This window comes from Theropithecus gelada, chromosome 10 (assembly GCF_003255815.1).
Source record: "Theropithecus gelada isolate Dixy chromosome 10, Tgel_1.0, whole genome shotgun sequence".
NCBI lineage: Eukaryota > Metazoa > Chordata > Mammalia > Primates > Cercopithecidae > Theropithecus > Theropithecus gelada.
The window spans coordinates 96,316,224-96,342,835 of record NC_037678.1 but is presented as its reverse complement, the minus strand read 5'-3'; the positions used below and the strand labels follow the sequence as shown (position 1 = coordinate 96,342,835).

The window sequence follows — 26,612 nt, the reverse complement described above, 5'->3', positions numbered from 1 at the left end:
TGGCCATTAAATTTGAAAATCAGATTGATTCTCCTCCAGAAGACGTCTGCTGCTTTTCTTTTCTGCAAACTTTGAAATATTCCCTAGGGATCAAAGAAATCAAAGAGCTATGTGTGTCTCTGAATAATCTCTTTCCTCCGGCCACAATATATTTGTCTCTGTCAGGTGGCTCTTCATTTTTTCTTTGGTGGCTGTATGACTCACATTCATCGATAGAAAGTTAGCAGTGTTCTGATAAGCAGAGTATCAGTCATTTTCTCTGATGAGTCATAATTTCAAATTATTGAAACTGAGAAGCGAGATCACTGGTGCTTTGTCCTCCCTTCTGCAACTTCCTTCTTAAACTGGTTAGCTAATTAATTATTTTAAGGGAAAAACAAGCTGCTTTGGAAATTTATTCCTTAGTAGGCTAGAATACACAAGACACACCCACCCATGAAGAGTTTATGAATTCTAACTTACTGACAAATCATAAGAATTTACAACCCGCTAAAGAGGAAGAATGGAGGAAGAGAAAAATACTTTAGACCTCAAATAAAGGAAACCGATTTTTTCTTTTCACAAAAACACAGACACATGCGACTGTTTTCACAGGTTCCTTTAATTAACTCAGACCTGGATGGCATAAAATGGAGTTTCTGAAGAAGTCCAGGTAAATTCAGCTTTGGAGTCATTTACGTTCATTTTGTTTCTTTCTTTTACTATTATCCCAAAGATTATGTTTCTTGTTGATATATTTTTTTTTTTTGTAAAATAATTGCTATGTTAATTCAGGATTACATTGTACACTTCAGTTGTTCTCAAGTGTTTTATCCCTAAAGGGTGAGTTTTCCATAGACTGTTTGGAAACAGCTAGAGAAACCTTTGTGAAAAATCTGAACGAATTATCATAATGGCTCTCTTGAAATTTGGTACTTGCTCCCTTATTAAGGAAATTATGATTAGTTACTAATCTTTAAAAATAGGTATATCCTAATAGAGAGTCAACTTCCTGAAAAACAAAATATTAATACCTCAGGGGCTACTGCAGGAAAATACCTTTTACACATTAAAATGTCCATAACATTTTCCTATTTGAAATGCATGGCAGCAATCCCATTTTTGGTGGTCTTCAATATAATGGACAGATTTACTACCACTTTCTGATTTTATGGAAAAGAAATTGGCTATATTATTTCTATACTAAACTTATTTTTCTTATCTTATTTCTTATCTCTTATGTCTTTTTCTTATCTTATTTCTATACTAAGCTTATTTTTCTCAAAACAAAAATTCTAACTGAAAAGTTGTCATTAAAAAAAATTTCAGGTTGACTGGATTTTTTTCTGCTCCAACTTTAAATGTTATTAGGTTTTGTTTCTTGTTTCTAAGGTAGCTCAAGACTTCTCAGGGTACTAATAGTAAATCTTATTCTTCAGAATTCTTTTAAGCTGACTTCAGCATTTCCCCAGTTTTATTAAACTATGACCAATGTTCACAATGACAACCTGAGATGGCTGCAAGGCCCTAATGTGCCATTGCAGTCTTTTCATCACAGTGTAATGTTGAGTACAATTCCATGCATTCTAAATTTTTGAAAATTGATGATCCATGGAAAGTCCATGGAATTATACCTCAGACCAAATATGTGTTTACTCTGTTCATTGCTCTTTCACTTTAGTTGTATAACAGACATATAAGCTATGAACACAAGTTTGTAGGAAAAGTATCTTCTGGCTGGGTGGAGGCTCACACCTGTAATCCCAACATTTTGGGAGGCCGTGGTGGGAGGATTGCTAGATTCCAGGAGTAGTTTCAGACCAGCCTGGGCATTTCAAGACCCCATCACTAAAAAAAATGTAAGAAATATCAACTGAGTGTGGTGGTGTGCACCTGGAGTCTCAGTTATGTCAGGAGGCTGAGTCGTGAAAGTATATTCTGAAAAGATCGTATTTGAAATCTGCAGAAATTATTTTTTTTCTTTTAGCATTAAGAGCTTTATTGATGTTTCTAGGACACCTTCCTGGTGATGAAATTCGTGGCACTTTTCTTGACATCCAACACGAGACTGTGGTGGTTCTCTGTTCTGGTGAATTTAAGTTTTCGATATTTATTTGTGTCACCTGTCACAGAGATTTTGTCCTTGGTATGTTATACTCAGGTCAAAGTTTCCTGAAACGCAAGGCTCAATGAGTACCCTGGATGGGAAAATGAACTGGTGTTGACATATATGCATGCCCAGGAGGAAGACTGGGAAAGATTTAATGAGTTGGAGTATGCTGAGAAACAATGAAATATTGAAAACTGTCTATATAAAAATCACTGTTGGGCATACACATTAAAAACAATATGTTATTGCAAATTTAACACTAAAATTATTTTCCCAAACAGAAGATATCGTTTAAGGAAGAATAAAATGCTGAACCCCTATATTCAGACTGTTAGTCTTACCTGGTAGTTTATGTATGTATTTCAATACTTTGTCAATACATAGATATCTTAAGATTTATTATGTGAATATCTGCATGTGTGTCATTAAGGATTGCAAAGTAGTGCTCACACAAGAATTAACAACAATCCTTCTCAAACTCTTCCAAAAAATAGAAGAGGAGGGAAAGCTTTCTAACTAATTATCTGAGGCCAGCATTACCCTGATACCAAAGTCAGATACAGACGTCACAAGAAAAGAAAAATATAGATCATATCCATTGTTAGTACACATATTAATCAGGTTGGGTTGCCATAACAAAATGCTATAGATTGGGTGGTTTAAACAACAGACATTTATTTCTCACAGTACTGGAGCCTGGAAGTCCCAGATGAAGGCCCAGTGAGTTGTCTGGAGGGGGCTCTTTCCTGATTTGCAGATGGCCACCTTGTCACTGCAGTACTCAGATGGCCTTAGCTCTGAGTGCATGTGATGAAAGAGAGAGGGAGAGATATTTCTCTCTTCCTCTTCTTATAAGGCCACCAATCCTGTTGATTTAGGCCTTAGGAACTTATTAACCTTAATTACCTTCTAAAGGCCCTATCTCTAAATCAGCCATATTAGGGGTTAGAGATTTAATCTATAAATTTTGGGGGAACACAATTCAGTCCATAGCAGTATAAATACAAAAAACTAGCAAATCTAATTCAACATCTTTAGAGAAGTACACATCATAACCAAGTGGGACTTATTCCAGGAATGCAAGAGTGGTTCAATATATGAAAATCAATCCGGTGGATATACTACATTAATAGAATGAAGGAAAGAAACATGATCACCTCCATCAATGCAGAAAAAGCATTTGACAAAATTGAACACCTTTTTGTGATAAAAGCAATTGACAAACTAGGAGTAGAAGGAAACTTCTTCAATATAATAAAGAACATTTGTGAAAATCCCACAACTAACATCCCAGTCAATGGTGAAAGACTGACATCATTCCTTATAAAATCAGGAATAAGGAATGGATACCCACTTTTGCCACTTCCATTCAACATTTCACTAGAAGTTCTAGCCAAAGAAATTAGACAAGAAAAAAAGGCATCTAAATTGGAAAGCAAGAAGTAAAATTATCTCTATTGCATATGACATAATTTTACATATAAAAAAATTTAAGCAATTCACAAAAAATCCACTAGTGCTAATAAACCAGTTCAGCAAATTTGCAGTGTACAAGGTCAATACATTAAATTAGTTGTACTTCTGTACACTGGCAATGAACAACCTGAGAAATAAATTAAGAAAACAATCTTGTCTGACTGTGGTGGCTCATGCCTGTAATCCCAGCACTTCTGGAGACTGAGGTAGGAGGATTGCTTGAGGCCAGGAGTACAAAACCAGCCTAGGCAAGAGAGCAAGACCCAGTCTCTTAAAAAAAATTGCCAGGTGTGGTGGCGTTTGCCTATAGTCCCAGCTACTCAGCAGGTTGAGGTAGGAGGATCACTTGAGCCCAGGAGTTTGAGACTACAGTGAGCTAGGATCACCATTGTACTCCAGCCTGGGCAACAGAGCAAGATCCTGTCCCTATTAAAAAAATCAAAAAAGAAAACAATTCTATTTATAATAGCATAAAAAAGAATAAAGTACACAGGAACAAATTTAAACCAAGAGGTGCAAGATTTATGCACTGAAAATTATAAAACATTGCTGAAAGAAACTTAAAAAGACCCAAATGGGAAGCCACTTTGTGTTTGTGGATTGGGAGACATAGAATTGTTAGAATGGCAGTGCTCCTGAAAGTGACCTACAGATGCATCGCAATGCCTTTCAAAATACCAATGGTCTTTTTTTTTTTTTCTTTTGCAGAAATGAAAAAGCTGATTCTAAAATTCATCTGGAATTGCAAGAGACCCCAAATAGCCAAAACAATCTTGGAAAAGAAATAAAGTTTGAAGACACACACTTTCCAATTTCAAAGTTTGACTACAAAGCTACAGTAACCAAAGAAGCATGGTTGTAGCATAACGATGGACCAATGAAATGGAACTGAGAGTCCAGAAATAAACCAATACATCTATGTTCAATTAATTTTCAACAAGGGTGCCAAGATCATTTATTGGGAAAAAGTCTCTTCGACAAATAATTCTGGGGCAACTGTATATCCACATGCAAAAGAATGACTATACTGCATACTGTATACAAAGATTAACTCAAAGTGGATCAAAGATCTAAACACAGAGCTAAGACTGTAAAACTTTTAGGAGAAAAATGTAGGGATAAATCTTCATAACTTTGAATTTGGCAATATAATGCTATGACAATAGCTATGACACAGATGGCAAAAGAAAAGCTAGATAAATTGCAACCCATCAAAATTAAAAACTTTTGTGCATCAAAGAACACTTTTAAGAAGTGAAAAGAAAATCTGCAGGATGAGAGAAAATATTTGCGAATTATATGTGTAAGAAGGGCTTACTTTCCAGAACATATAAATAACTCTCAGAACTTAAACAACCCAATTAAAAAATGGTGAAAGGTCTTGAATATACTTTTCTCCAGTGAAAACATACAAAGGGCCAACAAAGCTATGAAAATATGCTCAACATCATTAGACATCATGGAATGAAAATCGGAACTATGAGATACCACTTCACTTTCATTAGGTTGTCTCTGATTTAAACAAAGGAGAGGAAAACAAGTGTTGGTGAGGATGTGAAGAAATTAGAACTCTCAGCCGGGTGCAGTGGCTCAAGCCTGTGATCCTGGCACTTCGGGAGGCCAAGGTGGGCGGATCACTTGAAGTCAGGTGTTCAAGACCACCCTGGTCAACATGTCGAAACTCCATCTCTATTGAAAATACAAAAAAAATTAGCCAGGTGTGGTGGTGCAGGCCTATAATTCCAGTTACTCTGGAGGCTGAGGCAGGAGAATCACTTGAACCCGGGAAAGAGGCTTCAGTGAGCCAAGATCATGCCACTGCACTCCAGTCTGAGTGACAGTGAGACTCAGTCTGGGGAGAAAAAAAAGAGAGAGAGAGAAATTAGAACTCTCATGCATTGCTGGTGGGATTGTAAAATGGAGCAGTTGTTCTGGAAAACAGTTTGAGAATTCCTCAAAAAGTTAAAAATAGGCGTGGCACAGTGGTTCATTATTGTAATCCCAATATTTTGGGAGGCCAAGGCAGGAGGATTGCTTGAGGCCAGGAGTTCAAGACCAGCCTGGGATACACAGTGAGACGCCATCTCTAAAAAAAATACAAAAAATTAGCAGGGCGTGTTGGTGGGTGCCTGTAGTCCCAGCTACTTGGAAGGCTGAGATGGAAGGATTGCTTGAGCCCAGGAGATCAAGGTTGCAGTGAGCTGAGATAGCGCCACTGCACTCTAGCCTGGGTGACAGAGTAAGACCCTAACTTAAAAAAAAAAAAAAAGTTAAAAATAAAAATACCATATAGCAGTTCAACTTCTGGATATATACCCTACATGATTGAAGACAGATATTCAAACAAATACTTACAAATACTTATTCACAAATGTTCATAGAAGCACTATTCACAACCCGAATGTCTGTCCACTGATAAATGGATAAACACAAGGTGGTAGACCCACACAGTGGAATACTACTCAGCCAAAACAAGAGTGACATTCTGACATGCTGCAACCCGCATGAACCTTGAAGACATTCTGCTAAGTGAGGGAAGTCAGACACAAAGGCCACATATTGGATGTTTCCATTTACATGGACTGTTCAAATAGGCAAATCCACAGAGGTAAAAAGTAGATTCGTGGTTGCCAGAGGCTGGAAGGAGGAAGGAAGGAACAGTGGCTAAATGGCTGCTAATGGTTTTCTTTTTGGAGCAAAGAAAATATTCTAAAACAATCTAAGTGATAATTCCATAACTATGAATATGCTAAAACCATGGAATGAATTTTTAATAGGATGAATTTTATGGTACAAAAATTATATCTCAGCAAAGCTCTTATAAAATAACAAGTATCTTCTCTTCACAACAGCAGTACAGTTATTAAAATTAGGAAATTAACACACCTTGATATAATACTCTTTATAATTTATGTATCTCCATCAGATTTTGCTGTTGTTCCATTTAATGTCCTTTATAGCAAAAGAAAGTCTTTGATTATGTCTTGCAATCAGCTGTCATGTCTCATTTCCTTTAATATGAAACAATTCCTCAGTCTTTTTTTTCCACGACCTTGACTGTTTTTGAGAGTAAATTATTTTATTAAATGACACTTAATTTGGGGTTCATCTGATAGATTCAGATGATGTGGTTTCATCAAGAATACCACCAGCCGGGCACGGTGGCTGAAGCTTGTAATCCCAGCACTTTGAGAGGCCAAGACGGGTGGATCACGAGGTCAGGAGATCGAGACCATCCTGGCTAACACGGTGAAACCCCGTCTCTACTTAAAAAAATACAAAAAAAAACAAAAAAAAAAACAAAAAAAAAAACTAGCTGGGCGAGGTGGCAGGCGCCTGTAGTCCCAGCTACTCGGGAGGCTGAGGCAGGAGAATGGCGTAAACCCGGGAGGCGGAGCTTGCAGTGAGCTGAGATCTGGCCACTGCACTCCAGCCTGGGCAACAGAGCGAGACTCCGTCTCAAAAAAAAAAAAAAGAATACCACCGCAGTGATGTACCTGTTCTGCGCGTCCTGCAAGAAGGTGTGGGTTTCAGTTTGTCCGATCACTGATGATGCTGGAGTTCATCCCTGGTTTAGGCGGCGTCTGCCAGGCCTCTCCACTGCCATGTTACCATATTTCCTTTTGAAATTGCTAAGTATCTCATTGGAGATACTTTGAGACTAGGTAAATATCTTCTTACTCAACTTTCCACCCATTAATTTTAGCATCCATTGTTGATTTTTGCCTAAAAAATGGGATTTTTACATCAATCTCTAATTCTGTTTTTTCTTTTTTGAGATTGTATTTCCAATTCAAAAGATTCAGAGAGCTCTGTGTTCTTCAACAAAGTGTACACTTTGCTTGTTTTAAAGTGTCCCATGAGAACAGGCAAAGCAACCAGGCTTAATATTCCCTGTTTGCAGAAAAGAAAAAGACATCTTGCAGACTCATGGACTTAAAGCCAGCTTGTGTTTTGTAATTTGCCCTTCACCTTCTTAGATCTGGAGGGGCCCATTGATGATTTGGCGATTAAAAAAAAAAAAAAAAGAAGAATAGTAAGGAGGCTCTCTGGACCTCATGGAAGATGACAGGGCCCTGGACCACTTTTACTTATTGAGGTTCCGAGTATATTGGGATACAAATATTATAGCAAAAATGAGTTATAACTATGGTGAAAAAAATGAACTGTGGTTGCCTGTGGGGCTGGACTGGGGGTGAGTTGGGGGTGGGACAGGATTGACTGGGAAGGGACGCCAGGCTTCTGAGGGCATGAATCCTGTGCATCTTGACAGGGGTACACATGTCCAAACTCACAGAAGGTGAGCTTTGGAGTGGATGTGACATTCTATATAAGTTTTACCCCCAAATCCCCATAAACATGGCTGGTAATGGTATGCATGCTGAGGTGTTTAGAGGCAAAGTGCTCTGATGCCAGCAACTTCATGTGAAATGCACGAAAAATGTGATAGACTGTGGTACAAAGGACAGAACTCAAATTCGTCGTGCTGCTCACCGATACAAATGCATATCTGATTACTTCCTCTGCCCCATGTCTATTTTATTTCATGTAAAAATGTAGAATCACTGAGCTACAGGAAAGCATAAGTGCCTGTTTCTCTGTCCTCCTCTCACATGTAAGGCTGATCAAAGGCTCAGAAGAATACAACCATTTGCCTCTTATCTACCCACACCTTTAAAAAATTTCCTCCTCTTTCTCCAATACCCACTCTTTTCGTTTTAAATATTGACATCCCCAGACCCTCTTCAGGAAAGGTATGGACCACAATTTTTCCTGTGGATCTATGGTCTTTCCTGGGCATGTCACTAACCTTGGCAAATCAACTTCCTAAAATGATTGAGGCTTGCCTCAGTCATGTTCTTTGATTTACAATTGATAGCATTAATTGTAGACTGTATGTGGTAGATCTATGGGGATTTGTTGTAAATACTATCAATTCTTCTATATATTTGAAACTTTAAATAATAGAAAGCTGAGGAGAAAATGAGTTACCAAAAGTTATGGTAAATTTTAGTTGTTTGCATTTATTTTATTTTATTTATTTTTTCGACATGGAGTTTTGCTCTTTTTGCCCAGGGTGGAATGCAAAGGCATGATCTCTGCTTACTGCGGCCTCCACCTCCTGGGTTCAAGCGATTTTCCTGCCTCAGGCATGCGCCATCAAGCCCAGATAATTTTTTTTTTTTTTTTTTTTTTTTTTGAGACGGAGTCTTGCTCTGTCGCCCAGGCTGGAGTGTAGTGGCCTGATCTCGGCTCACTGCAAGCTCCGCCTCCCGGGTTCAGGCCATTCTCCCGCCTCAGCCTCCCGAGCAGCTGGGACTACAGGCGCCTGCCACCACGCCTGGCTAATTTTTTTGTGTTTTTAGTAGAGATGGGATTTCACCATATTGACCAGGCCCATCTCAAACTCCTGACCTCAGGTGATCCACCCACCTCAGCCTCCCAAAGTACTGGGATTACAGGCGTGAGCCACCATGCCTGGCCTAGTTGTTTGCGTTTAATGGGTAATGAATGCCTTTAATATACCAAAATACAGTGCAAAGGAGTTGTACCATTCCCAAGATAATTGTAGAGTTTATTAAAAATATTAATAGTGTCAAAGGTGTGGTTTATTCATGGGACACAAGTTTTTTTTAAAATTATTATACTTTAAGTTCTAGGGTACATGTGCACAACATGCAGGTTTGTTACATGTGTATACATGTGCCATGTTGGTGTGCTGCACCCATTAACTCATCATTTACATTAGGTATATCTCCTAATGCTATCCCTCCCCACTCCCCACTCCCCACAATAGGCCCCAGTGTGTGATGTTCCCCTTCCTGTGTCCAAGTGATCTCATTGTTCAATTCCCACCTATGAGTGAGAACATGCGGTGTTTGGTTTTCTGTTCTTGTGATAATTTGCTGAGAATGATGGTTTCCAGCTGCATCCATGTCCCTACGAAGGACACAAACTCATCCTTTTTTATGGCTGCATAGTATTCCATGGTGTATATGTGCCACATTTTCTTAATCCAGTCTGTCACTGAGGGACATTTGAGTTGATTCCAAGTCTTTGCTATTGTGAATAGTGCTGCAATAAACATACGTGTGCATGTGTCTTTATAGCAGCATGATTTATAGTCCTTTGGGTGTATACCCAGTAATGGGATGGCTGGGTCAAATGGTATTTCTAGTTCTAGATCCTTGAGGAATTGCCACACTGTTTTCCACAATGGTTGAACTAGTTTACAGTCCCACCAACAGTGTAAAAGTGTTCCTATTTCTCCACATCCTCTCTAGCACTTGTTGTTTCTTGACTTTTTAATGATTGCCATTCTAACTGGTGTGAGGTGGTATCTCATTGTGGTTTTGATTTGCATTTCTCTGATGGCGAGTGATGATGAGCATTTTTTCATGTGTCTGTTGGCTGTATGCATGTCTTCTTTTGAAAAGTGTCTTTTCATATCCTTTGCCCACTTTTTGATGGGGTTGTTTGTTTTTTTCTTGTAAATTTGTTTGAGTTCTTTGTAGGTTCTGGATATCAGCCCTTTGTCAGATGAGTAGATTGCAAAAATTTTCTCCCATTCTGTAGGTTGCCTGTTCACTCTGATGGTAGTTTCTTTTGCTGTGCAGAAGCTCTTTAGTTTAATTAGATCCCATTTGTCAATTTTGGCTTTTGTTGCTGTTGCTTTTGGTGTTTTGGACATGAAGTCCTTGCCCATGTCTATGTCCTGAATGGTATTGTCTAAGTTTTCTTCTAGGGTTTTTATGGTTTTAGGTCTAACATTTAAGTCTCTAATCCATCTTGAATTAATTTTCGTATAAGGAGTAAGGAAAGGATCCAGTTTCTGCTTTCTACTTATGGATAGCCAATTTTTCCAGCACCATTATTAAATAGGGAATCCTTTCCCCATTTCTTGTTTTTTGTCAGGTTTGTCAAAGATCAGATGGCTGTAGATGTGTAGTATTATTTCTGAGGGCTCTGTTCTGTTCCATTGGTCTATATCTCTTTTTTGGTACCAGTACCATGCTGTTTTGGTTACTGTAGCCTTGTAGTATAGTTTGAAGTCAGGTAGTGTGATGCCTCCAGCTTTGTTCTTTTGGCTTAGGATTGTCTTGGCAATGCGGAGTCTTTTTTGGTTCCATGTGAACTTTAAAGCAGTTTTTTCCAATTCTGTGAAGAAAGTCATTGGTAGCTTAATGGGGATGGCATTGAATCTATAAATTACCTTGGGCAGTATGGCCATTTTCATGATATTGATTCTTCCTATCAATGAGCATGGTATATTCTTCCACTTGTTTGTGTCCTCTTTTATTTCCTTGAGCAGTGGTTTGTAGTTCTCCTTGAAGAGGTCCTTTATATCCCTTGTAAGTTGGATTCCTAGGTATTTTATTCTCTTTGAAGCTATTGTGAATGGGAGTTCATTCATGATTTGGCTCTCTGTTTGTCTGTTACTGGTGTGTAAGAATGCTTGTGATTTTTGCACATTGATTTTGTATCCTGAGACTTTGCTGAAGTTGCTTATCAGCTTATGGAGATCTTGGGCTGACATGATGGAGTTTTCTAAATATATAATCATGTCATCTGCAAACAGGGACAATTAGACTTCTTCTTTTCCTAACTGAATACCCTTTATTTCTTTTTCTTGCCTGATTGCCCTAGCCAGAACTTCCAACACTATGTTGAATAGGAGTGGTGAGAGAGGGCATCCCTGTCTTGTGCCAGTTTTCAAAGGGAATGCTTCCAGTTTTTGCCCATTCAGCATGATATTGGCTGTGGGTTTGTCATAAATAGCTCTTATTATTTTGAGATATGTTCCATCAATACCAAATTTATTGAGAGTTTTTAGCATGAAGGGCTGTTGAATTTTGTCAAAGGCCTTTTCTGCATCTATTGAGATAATTATGTGGTTTTTGTCATTGGTTCCGGATTACATTTATTGATTTGCATATGTCGAACCAGTCTTGCATCCCAGGGATAAAGCTCACTTGATCATTGGTGGATAAGCTTTTTGATGCACTGCTGGATTTGGTTTGCCAGTATTTTATTGAGGATTTTTGCATTGATGTTCATCAGGGATATTGGTCTAAAATTATCTTTTTTTGTTGTGTCTCTGCCAGGCTTTGGTATCAGGATGATGTTGGCCTCATAAAATGAGTTAGGGAGGTTTCCCTCTTTTTCTATTGATTGGAATAGTTTCAGAAGGAATGGTACCAGCTCCTCCTTGTACCTCTGGTAGAATTCAGCTGTGAATCCGTCTGGTCCTGGACTTTTTTTGGTTGGTAGGCTATTAATTATTGCCTCAATTTCAGAGCCTGCTATTGGTCTATTCAGGGATTCAGCTTCTTCCTGGTTTAGTGTTGGGAGAGTGTAAGTGTCCAGGAAATTATCCATTTCTTCTAGGTTTTCTAGTTTATTTGCATAGAGGTGTTTATAGTATTCTCTGATGGTAGTTTGTATTTCTGTGGGGTTGGTGGTGATATCCGCTTTATCATTTTTTATTGCGTCTATTTGATTCTTCTCTCTTTTCTTCTTTATTAGTCTTGCTAGAGGCCTATCAATTTTGTTGATCTTTTCAAAAAACCAGCTCCTGGATTCATTGATTTTTTGAAGGGTTTTTTGTGTCTCTATCTCCTTCAGTTCTGCTCTGATCTTAGTTATTTCTTGTCTTCTGCTAGCTTTTGAATGTGTTTGCTCTTGCTTCTCTAGTTCTTTTAATTGTGATGTTAGGGTGTCAACTTTAGATCTTTCCTGCTTTCTCTTGTGGGCATTTAGTGCTATAAATTTCCCTCTACACACTGCTTTAAATGTGTCCCAGAGATTCTGGTATATTATATCTTTGTTCTCATTGGTTTCAAAGAACATCTTTATTTCTGCCTTCATTTCGTTATGTACCCAGTAGTCATTCAGAAGCAGGTTGTTCATTTCCATGTAGTTGAGTGGTTTTGATTGAGTTTCTTATTCCTGAGTTCTAGTTTGATTACACTGTAGTCTGAGAGACAGTTTGTTATAATTTCTGTTCTTTTACATTTGCTGAGGAGTGCTTTACTTCCAACTATGTGGTCAATTTTGGAATAAGAGTGATGTGGTGCTGAGAAGAATGTATATTCTGTTGATTTGGGGTGGAGAGTTCTGTAGATGTCTGTTAGGTCCGCTTGGTTCAGAGTTGAGTTCAATTCCTGGATATCTTTGTTAACTTTCTGTCTTGTTGATCTGTCTCATGTTGACAGTGGGGTGTTAAAGTCTCCCATTATTATTGTATGGGAGTCTAAGTCTCTTTGTAAGTCTCTAAGGACTTGCTTTATGAATCTGGGTCCTCCTATATTGGGTGCATATATATTTAGGATAGTTAGCTCTTTCTGAAGAATTGATCCCTTTACCATTATGTAATGGCCTTCTTTGTCTCTTTTGACCTTTGATGGTTTAAAGTCTGTTTTATCAGAGACTAGGATTGCAACCCCTGCTTTTTTTTTGTTTTCCATTTCCTTGGTAGATCTTCCTCCATCCCTTTATTTTGAGCCTATGTGTGTCTCTGCATATGAGATGGGTCTCCTGAATACAGCAAACTGATGGGTCTTGACTCTTTATCCAATTTGCCAGTCTGTGTCTTTTAATTGGACCATTTAGTCCATTTACATTTAATGTTAATATTGTTATGTGTGAACTTGATCTTGTCATTATGATATTAGCTGGTTATTTTGCTCGTTAGTTGATGCAGTTTCTTCCTAGCATCGATGGTCTTTACATTTTGGCATGTTTTTGCAATGGCTGGTACCAGTTGTTCCTTTCCATGTTTAGTGCTTCCTTCAGGATCTCTTGTAGGGTAGGCCTGGTGGTGACAAAATCTCTAAGCATTTGCTTGTCTGTAAAGGATGGATTCACAGCCGAGTTCTACCAGAGGTACAAGGAGGAGCTGGTACCATTCCTTCTGAAACTTAGTTTGACTGAATATGAAATTCTGGGTGAAAATTCTTTTCTTTAATAATGTTGAATATTGGCCCCCACTCTCTTATGGCTTGGAGAGTTTCTGCGGAGAGATCTGCTGTTAGTCTGATGGGCTTCTCTTTGTGGGTAACCTGACCTTTCTCTCTGGCTGCCCTTAACATTTTTTCCTTCATTTCAACTTTGGTGAATCTGAAAATTATGTGTCTTGGAGTTGCTCTTCTCGAGAAGTGTCTTTGTGGAGTTCTCTGTATTTCCTGAATTTGAATGTTGGCCTGCCTTACTAGGTTGGGGAAGTTCTCCTGGATGATATCCTGCAGAGTGTCTTCCAACTTGGTTCCATTTTCCCTGTTACTTTCTGGCACACCAGTCAGACGTAGATTTGGTCTTTTCACATAATCCCATATTTCTTGGGGGCTTTGTTCATTTCTTTTTACTCTTTTTTCTCTATACTTCTCTTCTCACTTCATTTCATTCATTTGATCTTCAATCACTGATACTCTTTCTTCCAGTTGATCAAGTCGGTTACTGAAGCTTGTGCATTTTTCATGTAGTTCTTGTGTCATGGTTGTCATCTCTATCAGTTTGTTTATGGTCTTCTCTGCATTGATTATTCTGGTTATCCATTCATCCATTCTTTTTTCAAGGTTTTTAGTTTCTTTGCACTGGGTACATAGTTCCTCCTTTAGCTCTGAGAAACTTGATTGACTGAAGCCTTCTTCTTTCAACTCGTCAAAGTCATTCTCTGTCCAGCTTTGTTCCATTGCTGGTGATGAGCTGCGTTCCTTTGGAGGGGAAGTGCGCTCTGATTTTTTGAATTTCCAGCTTTTCTGCGCTGCTTTTTCCCCATCTTTGTGGTTTTATCTGCCTTTGATCTTTGATGATGATGATGTAATGATGGGGTTTTGGTGTGGTTGTCCTTTCTGTTTGTTAGTTTTCCTTCTAACAGTCAGGACCCTCAGCTACAGGTCTGTTGGAGTTTGCTTGAGGTCCACTCCGGACCCTGTTTACCTGGGTATCAGCAGCGGAGGCTGCAGAAGATAGAATATTGCTGAACAGCGACTGTTGCTGTCTAATTCTTCCTCTGGAAGCTTCGTCTCAGAGGTGTACCTAGCTGTGTGAGGTGTGAGGTGTCGGTCTGCACCTAGTGGGGGATATCTCCCAGTTAGGCTACTCAGGGGTCAGCGACCCAGTTGAGCAGGCAGTCTGTCCGTTCTCAGATCTCAACCTTCGTGCTGGGAGAACCACTGCTCTCTTCAAAACTGTCAGACAGGGACTTTTACATCTGTAGAGGTTTCTGCTGCTTTTTGTTTAGCTATGCCCTGTCCCCAGAGGTGGAGTCTACAGAAACAGGCAGGCCTCCTTGAGCTGTGGTGGGCCCCACCCAATTCGAGCTTCCTGGCGGCTTTGTTTACCTACTTAAGCCTCAGCAATGGTGGGTGCTCCTCCCCCAGCCTCGCTGCTGCCTTGCAGTTAGATCTCAGACTGCTGTGCTAGCAATGAAGGAGGCTCCGTGGGTGTGGGACCCTGCAGGCCAGGTGTGGGATATAATCTCCTGGTGTGCCATTGGCTAAGACCTTTGGCAAAGTGCAGTATTAGGGTGGGAGTTACCCAATTTTCCAGGTGTTGTGTGTCTCGGCTTCCCTTGGCTAGGAAAAGGAATTCCCTTCCCCCTTGCGCTTCCCAGGTGAGGCGATGCCTCGCCCTGCTTCAGCTCTTGCTGATCAGGCTGCACCCGCTGACCAGCACCAACTGTCCGACATGCCCCAGTGAGATGAACCCGGTACCTCAGTTGAAAATGCAGAAATCACCCACCTTCTGTGTCACTCACACTGGGAGCTGGGGGCAGGAGCTGCTCCTATTCAGCCATCTTGGGCACCCCCCCAATTTTTTTTTTTGTGACAGAGTCTCACTCTATCACCCAAGCTAGAGTGCAGTGGCGCGATCTTGGCTCATTGCAACCTCCACCTCCTGGGTTCAAGCAATTCTCCTGCCTCAGCCTCTTGAGTAGCTGGGACTACAGGTGCCTGCCACCATGCCTAGCTAATTTTTGTATTTTTAGTAGAGGCGGGGATTTCAGCATATAGGCCAGGCTGGTCTTGAACTCCTGACCTCAGGTGATCCGCCCACCTTGGCCTCCCAAAGTGCTGGGATTACAAGTGTGAGCCACTGCTCCTGGCTAGGACACAAGTTTAAAGTTGTATAAAGAACTTTAACATTTTAAAATTCTGACAGTGTAACTCAGAATTACACGCTTTATACCAGCGGAGACTTTTATACAAACTTTGGAGATCTCTCCGAAGTCTGAATTTGTTGAGGCCTCAGATAACATGGCCCTTGTGTCCCATGAACTCTGATGTTGGCAGTTGATTCTAAGTGGGCTCCCACCACGTTGCACAGAGCAGAAGCAATGCCAGGATGCAGTTTGTACATATGGGACCCCTGACTTGTTGCCTGGCTCACTCAAAGGCCTGCCGGCACTCTCCTGTGCCTGCAAATGACAAAGCTTTAGCATTCACCAAGCGGGAGGTGACAGGTCCTTCCCATCTCTTTCTATTCATGGCTTCAATTAATAATTAGTCGCCTGAAAAATGAGCCAATCTGTCTCATGGAGGGTAAGAACCATGAGCCAAGGCAATTAGCATCTTGGTTCTGGCTGCCTTGGGAATTTAATTTAGTCACACAACCCATTTAAGGTTTCCAAATCTTGTTGTCTCCTGAAGGGGGAAGTCATGATTGTTAAATGAGGGGAACACCCCCTGGGGACCCATATGTTGAGGATGGGCTGCGTCCTGGGCTGGCCTGGGGCACGGGGCTGGGCAGCTTTTGTGGCGTCCACATGCCTGCTCTATTCTTCTCCAGGACTCAGCAGCTGGCTCCAGGCAGCACAGCCCTTAACCACTCGTGGAGGGAGTGGCCACTGCCCCCAAATAGTTGCACACTTGAGCAGTCCTTTTGTCTGCTTAGAAGACATTCCAACTGCCCATAAGCAGTTGGTCTTCGCACAAAGGAGGGTGTCCATGGAGCAAGGCAGTCTGTCTGTGCAGCATATTGTTGAGTGGTTGTGAATCTGCAAGCCGGCAGTTAGTAAGTCATCCCCAGCACGGAAGGTGAGCATGGAATGGATGCAAGGCTGGGGAGGACAGAGGCTGAGGAGAGGACTCAAGGAGAGGATTAAGCCAGACAATTTAATTAGAGAGATGTGAAGAGTCACAGAATCAAGATATTGGGGCTCCAGGGGGAACTTAAGGAATGATCTAGGTCTTTTCTCTCTCAGGAACCACTCAAGCCTGATGATACTGAATCCTCTTTTATTTATTTGTACGTACTGTTTTCTTTACAGACGGGGTCTCACTCTGTTGTCGAGCTGCAGTGCAGTGGTGCAATCATAGCTCACTGCAGCCTTGACCTCCTAGGCTTAAGCAATCCTCTTGCCTTAGCCTCCTGAGTAGCTGGGGCTACAGGCATGCGCTCCCTTACTCTGCTAATTTAGTTTTATTTTAACTTTTTTTGTAGATACGCGTCTCACTATGTTGCCCAGGCAGGTCTTGAACTCCTGGCCTCAAGTAATCCTCCCACTTCGGCTTCCCAAAGTGCTGGGATTACAGGTGTGAGGCAGGGCACCCAGCAGAATTCTCTTTCGGAGAAATTCCAAGGCCTGGATTTAACAACTGTTGCTGGGAGAACGTTCTTTGAATCATTCTGATTAAAAAATCTGCTTCTCCTTTCACAAGTGGTCATCAAGAACAGCTGGTTTCTGTCTAAGAGGCTTCCGAGATTTGCAAAACGGTGGCTAATGATGACAACAGCAACAGCAGGGAGCACAGAAAACTCCACAGGCCTGGGCTGGGTTCATCGCACAGCCTCCATCTCTGGACGTCCTGTGAGGATCCTGTTATTATCCACATTTTAGAGATGAGGAAACTGAGGCTTAAAAGGGCTAAGTGACCAGCCCATTGACACAGCGATTCGAGCTTAGGCTGGCTCATCCCAGGCCTGGACTGCCCACCTCTCTCTCCTTTTGCAGCCGACCTGGCTGCCAGCTCTCGTCCTTCCTCTGCAGGGTTTGACTTTTCCCTCCTCTGTTCCCCAGGCGGTCCCGGGCACTGCTTGGAGTCTCACGGTATGTAGGGCCAGGCAGAGGAGCTGCTGACTGCAGCTTCGCTGTAATCTACCGATCCTAACAGCAGCTCGCACCGGGCTGGCACAGCTAACACGTGCGCACGGGGATGCGCGGAAAACCGAGTGACGCCAGCAAAGAGCCAGGGAGAGCATGGAAGAGCTCGAAAATCAACGTAACGCTGTTGGAGATGAGGTAGCACAGCACAATTTTGAGAGCCAAACAAAGCGGGGACAGAGAGATGTTGCCTCGAGATGTGGCCTCAGAAGGTCTTGTCGAAGCGATGAAAAAGAGGAGGTTCCCGGGGATACTAGAGCCGGAAGATGCGGCGAGGGTCCGGGTTAGCAAACGGGGCAGAGTCGGAGGCCCAGGACGCCAGGCCCTGGGGGTGCTGTCGCGGAGCGACGGCGGAGGCCGGGGTGGTGGGCGCCCCGGGTAGTGGGAGGCGGGAGTGCTCTCCCAGGTGGGCTTGGAGGGGCCTCGACCCAGACACCCAGGGCCGGCCGGCGCACCCACATGATGTTCTGGAAGCGTCTCTGCAGCCTAGTCGGTGTCTGGGGGAAGCTGGGCGTGGTTAGCCTGGCAGCCTGGCTTTGCGGACTCACCTCCGAGCCTCTTCCTCCAGTGCCTTCCCTCCCCCGCCAGCCCCCAACTGGAGGGGCTTGGGCTGCACCCTCACTGAGGACTCGGTTTTCCAGGAGCAGGGATCCTGGAGTGGACTCTCCCGCATCCGGGGGGGTACATCAGCGCTCTCGGCTCCCCCATGGGGACACACTCACTGAGGTCACGCGACCCGAAACCCAATGACCCACCACCACGACAGCCGCATCGTTTCCCCCCGGTGATTTAAAGGAAGGGTTTTTAGTGGTGGGTCCTGGAGGTTTTGGAGTGAGAGAACTAAGGGGGTGAGGCCCGAGGGAGGGAGGCGCATGGAAGCCGCCGCCTCTGACTGTCCTAGGGTGTGCCCAGGCCCAGAGATGATGCCCAGGCCCCTGAAGGGAGTGAAGCGGAGGCCGTGCTGGAGGCGAAGGTCAGCGCGGCCTGATTATTCTCCCACGGTGACTCGGGAGGTGACTCGGGAGGTGACTCGGGAGTCCGGGCCCTCTCCTGCCTGTGGCGCCGTCCAGCCCTGGTCCCCCCAGGCTGTGGCTGCAGCCAGTGCGTGTAAAAGGAAGAACCCGGTGATGATTTTTCCTTGGGGGAGATAAACCCGTGGAGGGGTCTGGAGCCACAGGGAAGGTGTGTGGCATGCAGGATCTAAAGCTGCAGAGCAGAGAGCTGAAGACAGTCTCCCTCCTCCGTGGTCCCTGGATCTGGAGAAGCACGGAACGTGCCCAGAGGCTCTGGTGCCCATTTTGCTGAGGCGTTGTTGGGGCAGGAGGTAGAAAGGTGGCATCAGTGGATGGGTGGCATCCCGTGTCCTGTGGCCGTCACAGGGCCAGTATCCAAATGGAACCCACGAATAACCCAACATTCCCAACAACTGAGGGTAGTAGCATTGTGTTTAAACGTTTTGGGTCTGAATCAGACAGTGCAGGGTTCCAAAGCCCACTTAGTCAGTTTTAAATGGATTCTCTGAAAGCAATCCCTATGGGTAGGATTGGGTGCAAGTGGTGAATGTGGTCCTGGAAGGCAGCTGCGGGGAGGGGATGTGAGAGGGAGGGAAGCTAGCCGGGGAGTGTTCATTGACACAGGTTTCCACTGTGGGCAGCAGGGGCTCACACCTGCTAGGGACCCCCAGGACCATGTGCGGACCATACCTCAGCATTGTCTTACCTGGCAGGTGGGGAAGCTGGGGTCTTGATCCACTAACACTAAGCGGCTGAGGCTGCCCCAGGGGTGTTAGCCCCTTGGCCGTCCCACCTGCCCTCATGTGGGCTTGGCTGGGTTCCTGGGCAGAGAATGCCTCAGAGACTCGCAGTTGCTCTGTTGGGAGGATGGGGCAGCTGCCCGGGACCCTGCCTTCCCCACTGCCCATCCTCTCAGTTTCTCCTTGCATGCTGGCAGGATTCTGAGAGCTTTGCCCAGGGGTAATGTGGCCTGGCATGGCCTCTGCCTTCCTGCGTGGGGCTCCCTGGTCATGGAGTGTGCATTGCCGGTGGCGAGCCAGCGCACAGGGTCCTGGACAAGCGATGCACGGGGGCCAATGGGGAAATGCTCACCTTCCTCCCCAGGACTGTTCTCAGACACACTCCCAAAGGCAGAAAGAGGAGCTGACTCAATATCCCACCCCACCTCTGTCAGCTCTGCCTCCCCAGCCTTACTCCTGCCCCTGGGTTCCCTCCGGGGTTGACAGCCTGCATCTGGCTGGGGTCAGGCTCTGCTCTCTGAGGACTGGAGTCAGAAGACATGGCAAGGGTCTGGGTTAGCAAATGGGGCAGAGTCGGAGGCCCAGGACGTGATGACAGTGCTGAGCTGTTTGCATTGGTGCCAGACTAAGAGAGACCTTCCGGGACGGTGTGGGTGTGGTTTTGTGGGCATGTAAGGCAGGGCCATGGTCTTAGCTGCATCAGCACTGTGCTGTAGGGTGAGAAAGGATGGGCAAGGCATCAACCCTTCAAGTGCATCAACAACATCCCCACATCCACTTGTAGTCAGAGAGCAAAACTGTCGAGGACAGTGGCTGGACAGGCATACGGAAAGTCCAGGAAGGTGTCACCCACTGACTTCTTCTCTCCATGTGGGGGTTCATGGCCACAGTAGGGACCAGTACCAGAGCTCCTGGGCATCCCCAGCAGTTCCTTGCTAAGGGGATCATGGTGGCAAGTCCAGGGAGAGCTCTGACCTCAACACAGGGGCAGAACACTTGGGACCCACCCACAGTACCTTGTGATGTTCTAGGGACCATCGAAAAGGTAAAAAAGAAACTGATTCAGCCAAATAACTAGTTGTTTTCTTCTGTGCTACTATTGCAAAGTGTTAACTATTTTTAAAACTTGATATTTTGAAATAATTTTAGATTTATAGCTGAGTTGCAGGCGTAGTACAAAGTTCCCAAATACCCTTTACCCAGTTTCCCCAAATGTTAGCAACTTACATAGCTATGTGACATTGATCAAAACGAAGAATTCACCCTTGTGCAATGCCATTTACTCAATGACACACTTCAGTTGGGTTTCACCAGTTTTTCCACCAATGTAATTTTTCTATTTCAGAATTGAATCCAGGTTGCCCTGCAGTATTCAGTCATCATGTCTCTCTCAATCTTTCATTTGTCACTCAGTCTTTCCTTGTTTTTCATGACTTTGAACTTTACAACTGTACATTTACTAACTTTTAAAAACTGAGCTGGCTGAGAACTAGGTTGGTGGTTTTATTTCTGGGACTGTGCAGACGCAGCGATGATTTGGTCATTCTGGTACAGGACAGTCAAGGACATCTATGGTTTTCCTGGGCGTGGTGCATTGCTCAAGATTTCCAAAGCCAAACTGCATGTCACAGTTCTATGTACATGTGCCTTGATGCACTTCTTGGACTGGTGCTCCTGTGAAAACAGACAGCAGTAGGGTGCTAGGACTGCAGCTGAACTTGGTGATGGTTGTCCTGAATGCTTGTGCTTTGGTAGAAAGGGCCCATTTGAGTCCCGACAAACCTACTCACTCCAGCATGACACGATGTGGCTCTCCCTCCTCCCTCCTCTCTCCTCCCTGCACTTGTGTGGCTCGGCCCACTCCTCCTAGAGGATTCCCTGTTGGCTTACGCTCCCATGCGGGTGTCCAACTGGTGGCTCAATGCCAGTCTAGGCTGGGTGTGATGTTCCCTTCCGGGCCTTATCACGCTGCCACACATGGGTGTCCAGGCCTTCCTGTGCCCCCTGCACAGACGCAGCCCCATGGCACTGACCGAGAGCAGCTCCTTGGGTTGCAGAATTGATTCCTCCATCTCCTTTTGGAGTAAGTGTTGCTCTCCACATGAATGGTAATCAGATTTTCTCTCCCTTTGATTTTATGTTCGTTCATGTCTGTTCCACCCAGATTCGCAAAGGAATTATTTACCTGTCTTTAGAGTTCCGTAGTTTTCCTAGCCTATGTCTTGGTGCTGGTCCTTTTGGGTTGATATTCTCAGGTGCTCACTGTGCTCTTTCAGAATGTAGTTTCAACTCTTTTTCATTGTTTTCTGAATTCTAAATTATGGGAAAGTTTCTTTCTTTCTTTTTTTTGCCATTGCAGAGTTCAGTATTTGTTCTGCTATTTTGCTTCGGGCTTTTTCTCTAGACACTTTATTACCTATATGCTGAATCATTTCTAGCTACTTGTCATTTCCTTAAAAGTCCTTTTTATTTTTTCCTTTATGTCCTTAACAGCTAAAACAAATTCCTCCTATTTCTCTCAGTGCATTGACTGCCTGTTATTTGCTCTTGTGTTCCTTCCAGTTTAGCCCTCATTTCTGAGATGATTTTCATTTGTCCTGAATTCTTTCCCAAGTCATCCTTTTTCCAGGTTTCCCTTGCTTCCCTCTTCTCCCTCCACACAGATGCTGTTATCACGCAGGGCTGTGGCCATGGTGATCGCCCCCACTTGCTTGTATGTAGGGCCTAGGGGGTGGGGACTGTATCATCTAGTTTTGTTGTGAATTTGTCCATGTGTTTTTGGTTTTACTATCTAATTTCCATGTTATTTTTGTGTAGGATTCAAGGAGATTCAAAACCCAGGTCACTGCTGCCATCTTCCTAGAATCCCCTTAAATCCTCATGGATTTGCTGACATTGGGAGCATCCTGAAAGCATCCCCATGCTAAGGTGGCTGCAGTAACAGGTACAGTGAGAAATGATGGTGAGTCCCATAAATGCCCTCAATTCGACTTCCTCCCAGTACAACCTGACGGCAAAGATGTGCAGGAGGGAAGTTAGAATGGTCTCAAATGACTGTGGTTATAGTTTACTCTTGCAAATTTCACAAAAACATGTAACCACATGAACACATCCCAAGACCTTGGAAAGGGCAGCTGTCCACCATTTTGATAAGGATTAAGTAGATCAGGGTACATCCATAAGATGTAATGGTATGCAGCCATGGAAAATAATCTTTCTGAATTTAAAAATAATCTTTTCATAATAATGAATGTGCATTATAGAAAATTAGAAAATATAGGCCATAAAGCGTAAAGAAAATAAGAAAATAACACCCAGAGGTTATCACTAACACCTTAGCATATATCCTTCCACATTTTGACATACTTTGACGATGTTGCATGCAAAGTGAAAAAAAAAATCAGTACAAGTCGCATCTACAATGTGATATTGGGTTGTAAAATTATGTATGTTTTGAAAAGTATTAAAATACAATAGACCAAAAATGTTAACAGGGCTTATTTGTGGATCATAGGCTTAGTGGTGATTGTTCTTTTCTTATTTCCTATATTTTCCACAACAGGAATGCAGACTTTTATGATCATTAAAAATGAATTATTTGAAAAAGTAATTATGGTGATTTCAGAAGTGAGGTTTGGTTGTCAGTGTGTGTGAAATCGGATGAGCAGCTTATTTTGTGTCTGCTGATTATGTGTCTGCATTATGTTGTTTCAGGTTCTCCCCCCTCCAAAAAGAATCAAATCAGATTGTGAATTTATTCCCTGACATTAACACGTGGCATTACAGGAGCATGCACATCACATGGTCAATTTATTGGCATGAGGATTATATCATCGGGGAATAAATGGGAAATTCTCAAGGTACTTTGTTCCAGTAATCAGGACTTTATTTATCTCTAAGCTAAAAGAGGGGATTGAATTCTTTAATGATGATCAGAAAATGCTTTTAGGAAGATTCCTTTCCTATTAAACAATTTCTTAAAGTTGCAGTAAATGTCATGTGGCCTGTCCATGCCCAAGGAAGCCTGTAGAGGGCTTGGCAGCACACTTTCCTTTGTCTTCAAAACCATTGGAAAGAAAGTCACAGGAGTCGTGGAGGAAAAATAATTACAAAGAGGAAAAGGTTAATCAAGGGGCAGTTAATGTTACTGATGACATATTGGTAAGGTTCTCCAGGCCCAATTCCTTTTGGGGGACTTTGGCTTCCCAAGCAAATGCCACTTGGTGATATGGCTCCCAACACTGGCCACCTGAGTGTTCCCTACACTACTGGAGAAATTTAGGCCTTAAATTAAAATCAGAGTCATGCAACTTGATTATATTTTGGCAGTTTGATTTAAGTGCAAGTTCTTTGAGATGTAAGAATGTGGTTGGTTTTTAGTGATGTAAACTAAAAGGTCTGGTACTTCCAGGAAGCCCAGCCCTGGAAGGCCTGTAGGCTTCCAGTGAGAAAACTGGAGACCACACTCATTCGTCTCACTGCCCTTTCTTTGGGGCTGCCTGTGATACCGGGTTATTCCCCTCCCTGCGTGCCACTGTGCTTACCCTGTTGGAATATGATGGTGGACTTGCCAGAGGAGAGGACCATGCTTTTCAGGAACAGCAGCCCCCGCCTTACTGGTTGAGGCAGCCAGCAGGCACCCCATCCATGAGCCACAGCTTAGCTAAGGCAACCCAGTCCAGCTGCGTGCCCTCTCTCTGCTTCTGGGGAGGTTGGAAGGACCGGGGCATTTATGCTTGTTTCTAGGGGCCCTTACTGGATCTCTGGATCAAGACCTACTCAGGGCAGAAAGACTCTACTCTGGGTTCCATGTTAGGACTGACGGATGCATCTTTACTCAGATGCAGGCAGTGGACAACTAAAACTCTGACCTGAGAGTGAGCCACAGCCTTGGTACTCATAAATGCTCTGCTTGGTCCTTCACATTTGTGAACCATACAGGGGAAGCTAAGTTGTGAGCAGTGCACCTTCACAAGCAAAGCCTCGACTGAAATCTTCTTTAACAATTGGCTGGTCACTCCTAAGCGTTATCTACCCCTTTCAGAACACTGGGGACGAATTTAGAGACATCGAAGCCTCCTGATGAGAAATTGTGTCCACTCACTGGGAGAACTGAAATATCAGGGGATTTCTACGCAAATCTCACAGAGTCCTTCTGGTGTCCTAGGGGTTTGCTCACATATAAGGGACTTTCTGGTAGGAAGATAGTCTCTTTACATTCTTTATTATATGATCCTGGTGGCTTTGTAGAGAGATGGTACAGCTGAAAGATCATGCCCTGGGGCGCCAGGGAGTTTTGTGTGTGTGAATGCTCTGTGACCTTGGGCTAACTGCTTAGCCTCTCTGAGCCTTAGCTGCATCAGCTTTGAAAAAGAGGATGATAAAATGGAGTCACCTTATTTGACTTTTATAAATACAATGACACTAGTTGTGGGGATGGGAAGAGAGAGTCGGGGAAAGAGAAATGAGAGAGAGAGAGAGAGAGAGAGAGAGAGAGAGAAAGAATGAGAATGAATGATAAACAATGTAAACAACAGTGGGGAGTGGACCAACGCCCAGCCTGGCAAGCGCGAGCCCAGACAGCCTTCCCTCCTGGCTATTGGCAGCCTCCGCATGGAAGCCTGTCGTTGCCTTCTTAATGATGAGAGATGTTCTGGGGGCACTCCAGGATTCCTGGACATGGGATCGTCTTCACAGCTGTGTCTATTGAAAGCTGAAGTTTCAGTCTCCCCGCTCCCTTCCCTCCCCGAGTGACTTCCCAGGGGAAATTCAAGGGCACCTGTGACTGCATGACTGCTTTCCTTTCCTTTACTCAATGCCGTCCTCTGGTGAGAGCCGTGTCTCATGCCAGGATACATGAGGTGCTCCGTAGTGGTGTGTTTTCCCTCCTGGGTGGTAGTTTTATTTAAATTTGAAGTCATAAGGATCACTAAATAGAACCATGAGGCAACCACTCTGGGCACCTGCTGGAGATATCCACAAGAGCTGACCACAGGTGCTCCCTGCGCCCAGCAAGTCCTTGGCTGGACAGTCACGCAACAGGCATGGGGATGTGTGGCCGCCAAGCCCTCCAGGGCAGAGCTGTTTGTAATAGTCCCAAATGGGAGAGATGGCAAATGCCCACCAATGGGGCAGCATGGATAAATGGATACCCACACATCTACGGCGATGAGTGAGCCCCAGCACCCGTGAGTTCACCAGCGTAATGTTGGGTGGAAGAAGCCAGGAGGAAGGGCATTCACATTCTACGATTCCAGCTACACTACGTTCAAAAATGGACAGAGCTAGGCTGTGGTGTTGGAAGCCAGGACAGTGGGATCCTTGCATGTGGCGGGTGGTGCTGGTAGGTTCTGGTAATTTTCTCTTCTTGATCTGGGTGTAAACATTTTGTGAAAATTCAATGAGCTGTACATTTATGATTGGTACATTTATGATTTTGTATGAATATTATACTTTCATAAAAACTACTTTAAAAATATGATTGTGAACTTTTTTCTTTTAACCCATTTTCTGTCAATTAGCACTGAACTGCTCACTATCTAATGAGTGGTGCTAGTTTTGACTTGCTAGCTACACTGTCCTGAGACAGACAGGGTTTTCTGTGCTTTGTATGACCCACTCTGGAACCAGGGAGGGACGGGGAGCACTCGGAAAACGTGTGCCGACAGATGCTGGACATCCCCGTGCTGGTGGAGGCACGCTCATTCCTCAGCAAAATACCCATGTGGGGTGTTGACAGGAGAGAGGACAGAAAGGGGCAAAGGATTTGTCTCTGTGAGCATTCCTGGAGCTACTTCACCTTGGCCAAGCCCCCGCCCAGTCCTCTCCTAACGTGGACAGACCAAGGGGCAGAAACTCGTCAGCCAAAGAATTTCCAAGCTAGGGGTTGATAAATGCTTGGATAATTTGCCCATGAACACGGTGGAGTCTTCTTCACTTGCCATCACGGGGGGCTAAGTACCCCAGTTTTTTTGGAGAGAATTGAGGGACTGTGCCATTGCGGTGTGAATTTCAAGAGATTTTAAACAGAAGGCAGAGTAACAGTGTGGTTTGGGAAGCTCCAAAGATAGTCGTCCTGGTGCGGTTTCTTCCACTAAAAGAGCGGGGACGCCATGGACCTGCTCACTAAATTCCAGTCCTGACACAGCTCTGCCAGGCACTCTCCACATCAGGGCAGATGGGCAGGAGGA

At 43.7% G+C, this 26,612-nt stretch overlaps 1 long non-coding RNA gene across 2 annotated transcripts; it reads left to right on the top strand.

Annotated features, from left to right (window-relative positions):
- Nucleotides 1–17,767: 17,767 nt before the first annotated feature.
- Nucleotides 17,768–25,903, top strand: LOC112633449. Of its 2 annotated transcripts, none has more exons than XR_003121527.1 (4): nucleotides 17,768–17,952; nucleotides 22,240–22,384; nucleotides 23,137–23,282; nucleotides 23,834–25,903. It is a non-coding gene; the product is annotated as an uncharacterized LOC112633449 (long non-coding RNA). The 2 variants fall into 2 exon arrangements; XR_003121528.1 differs by lacking the exon at nucleotides 17,768–17,952 and adding an exon at nucleotides 18,606–18,851.
- Nucleotides 25,904–26,612: the final 709 nt, after the last annotated feature.